The 5000-nt window shown below is 37.9% G+C and overlaps 1 non-coding gene across 1 annotated transcript; it reads right to left on the bottom strand.

Annotated features, from left to right (window-relative positions):
• Window positions 1-353: 353 nt before the first annotated feature.
• On the bottom strand, window positions 354-516 carry LOC120364212 (U1 spliceosomal RNA). The gene has a single exon (XR_005579547.1). It is a non-coding gene; the product is annotated as a U1 spliceosomal RNA (small nuclear RNA).
• Between the last annotated feature and the right edge of the window lie 4484 nt (window positions 517-5000).

The raw sequence follows: 5000 nt of genomic DNA, 5'->3' as shown, positions 1-5000 counted from the left end.
TTTTGTATTTTTAGTAGAGACGGGGTTTCACCATGTTGACCAGGATGGTCTCGATCTCTTGACCTCGTGATCCACCCGCCTCGGCCTCCCAAAGTGCTGGGATTACAGGCTTGAGCCACCACGCCCGGCCATTTTTTTTTTTTTTTTTTTTTTTTTTTTTTTTTTTTTTTTAACATGGCAGTAACGTGAGAAACCTCAAGTCAATATTAAGTAAACTTAGGGAAATACTAAGTAAAGCTTTCTTTTAAAAGTTGTCAGAAGTTTCTTTTCTGGCTGTATAGATAATGCTGGGTAAAGACATTATTTTACAGTAATTTATTTATTTATTTATTTATTCATTTATTATGAAAGACCAGGGGAAAGCACAAACGCAGTCCCCCACTACCACAAATTACGCGGTTGAGTTTCCCACATTTGGGGAAATCGAGGGGTCAACACATCAGGAGTACAATGGATAAGCCTCACCCTGGAAAAACCACCTTCGTGATCAAGGTATCTCCCCTGCCAGGTAAGTATACAGTGAGTAATGTAAAGAGAATAAAATGATATATTTGGTATAATCAACATTAATGCAATGATAAATAATATAAAACTCTCATGTTTGAAAAACATAATTTAGTTTTTAAGTTAATTTGAATATATTATGTATGACTTCTTGGAGATCAACTATTCTTGGCCTTGGCTGTGCATTAGAATTACTGAGGAGCTTTTTAAAAATACTGATGTCTGGGCCCCACCCTCAGAGATTCCGATTTAATTTGTCTGAGAAGTGGACCAGATTTGACTCAACATTATCAGTGATCCATGGGGCAATTCAAGGCTGGGAACCACTGGTATAAAACCTACAAAACTCTAAGTGTGGGCCGTAGACAGTGTTAGCCTCACCTACAGGTTATTAAAAATACAGCCTCTCAGGCCCCACCTTAGACTTTCTGAATCAAAATCTTCATTTTAAGGTGGGGCTAGGTGGCTCACACCTGTAATCCCAGCACTTCTGGAGGCTGAGGTGGGGAGATTGCTTCGGGTCAGGAGTTCAAGAGCAGCCTGGTCAACATGGTGAAACCCTGATTCTACTAAAAAACAGCAAACATTAGCTAGGCGTGGTGACAGGTGCCTGTACTCCCAGCTACTCAGGAGGCTAAGGCAGGAGAATTGCTTGAGCCTGGGAGTAGAGGTTGCAGAGAGCCGAGATTGCACCACTGCACTCCAGCCTGCGGGGCAGAGTAAGACTAAGTAAAGCTTTATTTTAAAAGTTTTAAAAGTTTTTGTTCAAAAAACAAAAAAAATTTGCAGTTTAACTAGATTGCAGATTCATTTGCAATGTCATTTGCAATGTGTTTTTCATAGCACTTTGACTTTAAAAATGCTTTCATAATCATTTTTCTAGTCATTTGTGTATTTTGTGTGTGTGTGTGTGTGTGTGTGTGTGTTGGGGGGCATCCATTTATTAAATAACTGGTGGGAATGGACACTGTTGTAGATACTGAAAAACATAAAAGTAGGAATAAAATTCGGGCCTCCCTTTCAAGTAAATTGCAAAGGAGTGGAGGGGAGGTAGGGTAGAAACCTATCTGCTGAGCAGATTGGGACCAGAGATGTCAAACAGCTGTACTGTGGAGCTATTGATAGCCTTTGGGGAGGAGAAGGAACAGGGGAAACCCCTCCCTTCTCTACCCCATCTTCTCTCAGGGAGTGGGATTTGAGCTGAGTTTTTGAAATAGACGTAGGCATAGGGCTGGTAGTTCCTGAAGTGTGGTTCCTGGCCAGCAGTTTGTGCATCCCCTGAGAACATGTTAGAAATGTGAATTGTTGGGCCCCTTCCAGACTTAATGAATCACAAACTGAGGGTAGGGAACAGCCATCTGTTGTTGTTGTTGTTTTTTAACCTGCCTACCATGGGATTATGATACACACCCAAGTTTGAGAACACTGGGTGTAAGCATTTTCCATACAGAGAAGAGGGGAAGAAGCGTTGCAGACCATTGAAAAAGTATCTCCCAAATCAGAGGAAAGAGCATTTGTAGCATTTTGTGAAATTTGCCACGGCTTGAACTTTAAATAAGGTGAACATAGTGAGCTGACTGTACTAGGAATTTCCCCAAAATTTGGCACAGATTCATGTATTTTTATTGTCCCGGAAAGCTTAATCTTTCCCTTTTAGGTCATTGCATGATTAATTACATTTAAAGAGAAAGCTTTCTGTTTGGTTGTATTTATTTATTTTTTTTAAATTAAATTGTGCAGTTGGTTGAACACTTTTATTATAACTGGAATGCTATAATTATAACTAGAAGATTTCTGTAGAAATGCCTGGGAGGACCGAAGCATAGGGACATCCCTATTTACCTTTAAATAAGCCTAGTTAAAATGGTCTTTCTTGGAGTGTAGCTGAATTTACATTGCTGATGATCTTCTGTGATAGAGTGAATCTGGTGAACCAAAACCTCCAGGCACAAACAACTTTAGTAATGTTAGTTTTTTCCATTTTTATATTTTCTTGTCATAATAACCAGCATAGAGCAAACACTTTTTTTCTTTCTTTCTTTTTTTTTTTTTTTGAGACAGTCTTGCTGTGTCACCCAGGTCGGAGTGTAGCGGTGCAATCTCTGCACTTCTGCCTCCTGGGTTCAGGTAATTCTCCTGCCTCAGCCTCCTGAGAAGCTGGGACTACAGGCGCATACCACCATGCCTAATTTTTGTTTTGTATTTTTAGTAGATATGGGTTTCATGGTGTTAGCCAGGATGGTTTTGATCTCCTGACCTCGTGATCTACCTGCCTCGGCCTCCCAAAGTGCTGAGATTACAGGCATGAGCCCAGCAGTAACATTTAAATTAAGATTAGAGTGCTGTCCTCCTGGAGTGATCTAGGGGATCAAAGCATCTCTTTTCCTAAATATTTGTTCCATTGCTCCTCTTTTTATTTATTTTTAATTTTTAATTTTATTTTTAAACATGATTGCATTCTTTACACATTTCTAAATTTATAAGTAACAATGGTTAATATTCATGGGGTACACAGTGATGTTTTGATACATGTAGTGTATAGTGATCAGATCAAGGTTATTAGGATGTCCATCATCTCAAACATTTATCATTTCTTTGGCTGCAATTTTGCATCCTTTAACAAGTTTCTCCCTCTGCCTCTCTTCCTCTTACATTTGCCAGGCTCTAGTAACTTCTGTTCTACTTTTTACCTTTATGAGAGCAACTTTTTTTGGCTTCCACATATGAGTGAGAACATAAGATGTTTAACTTTCTGTTCCTGGCTTATTTCACTTAACATTAATGTTTTCCAGTTCTATCCATGTTGCCATGGATGACAGGATTTCATTCTTTTTGTGGCTAAATAGTATTCCATTGTGTATATATACATTTTTTTTCTTTTTCTTGAGACAGAGTCTCGCTCTGTCACCCAGGCTAGAGGGCAGTGGCTGGGTTTTGGCTCACTGCAACCTCTGCCTCCCAGGTTCACATGATTCTCCTGCCTCAGCCTCCTGAGTAGCTGGGATTACAGGTACCTGCCATAATGCCCGGCTACTTTTTGTATTTTTAGTAGAGACGGGGTTTCACCATATTGGCCGGGCTGGTCTTGAACTCCTGATCTCAAGAGATCCACCCTCCCTGGCCTTCCAAGTGCTGGGATTACAGGCATAAGCCACCGGGTCATTTACCACATTGTCTTTATCAGTTTACCTGTCGTTAGACACCTAGGTCAATTCTTTATTTTGGTTATTATGAATAGTGTTGTAATAAACAAGGGGGTTCTGGTGTCTCTTTGATATAATGACTTCCTTTTCTTTGGAAACATTCCCAGTAGTGGGATTGCTGAATCATATGTCAGTTACATTTATAGTTTTTCTGAGGAAACTTTATACTCTTCCCCATAGTGATTGTATTAGTTTACATTCCTACCAATAGTTTATGAGTTCCCTTTTCTCCACATTCTTACCAGTATTTGCTGTTTTTTAGTTCCTTGTATATTCTGAATATGAATCCCCTGAAGAATGTGTAGTTTGCAAATGGTTTCTCCCAGTCTTGGAGTTGTCTTTTCACTCTGCTGATTGTTTCCTTTGCTGTGGAGAAGCTATTAAGTTTGATATAATCTCATTTGTTTATTTTTGCTTTTGTTGCCTGTGCTTTGAGGTCTTATTTATAAAACCTTTTATCAGACTAATGTCCTGAAGTGTATCCCCTGTTTTCTTCTGCTTGTTTTATTGTCTTGAGTCTTACATTTAGGTCTTTGATCCATTTTCAATTAATTTTTGTATAGAATAAGAAGCAGGGATCCAGTTTTATGCTTCTGCATACAGACATACAGTTTTCTCAGCATCATTTATTGAAGAGACTGTGCTTTCCCCAATGGGTGTTATTGCCACCTTTGTCAAAAATCAGTTGACTGTAGATGTGCAGATCAATTTCCGGGTTATTTTATTCCATTGGTCTATATATTTGTTTTCATATCATGTTGTTTTGATTATTCTATTTTTGTAGTATATTTTGAGATATGGTAGTATGATACTTCCAGCTTTGCTCTTTTTTTGTGCAGGATTGCTTTAGAAACTTGGGCTCTTTTTTGGTACCATACACATTTTAGGTTTTTTTTTTTTTTTTTTAATTGTGTAAAGAATGTCATTGGTATTTTATAGGAATTGTGTTAAATCTGCAGATTTTGCAGGGGAAGTATTGCCATTTTAACAATATTAATTCTTCTGGTCCATGAGCATGGCTTGTCTTTTTCATTTGTTTGTATCTCCTTCAGTTTCTTTCATCAGTGTTTTGTAGTTTTTCTTGTAGAGGCCTTTCACCTCCTTGGTTATATTTATTCCTATGTATTTAATTTAATTTTATTTTTGGTAGCTATTTTAAATGGAATTGCTGTCCTGTTTTTTTTTCCAGGTAGTTTGTTGTTTGCAAAAAGAAATGCTACTGATTTTTGTATATTAATTCTGTATTCCACAACTTTACTGAATTTGTTTACCAGTTATAAGAGTTTTTTTGTA

The sequence above is a fragment of the Saimiri boliviensis genome, chromosome 2 (genome assembly GCF_048565385.1).
Source record: "Saimiri boliviensis isolate mSaiBol1 chromosome 2, mSaiBol1.pri, whole genome shotgun sequence".
Lineage (NCBI taxonomy): Eukaryota > Metazoa > Chordata > Mammalia > Primates > Cebidae > Saimiri > Saimiri boliviensis.
The sequence above is the reverse complement of the archived record's forward strand: the minus strand, read 5'-3'. Positions and strand labels throughout refer to the sequence as shown.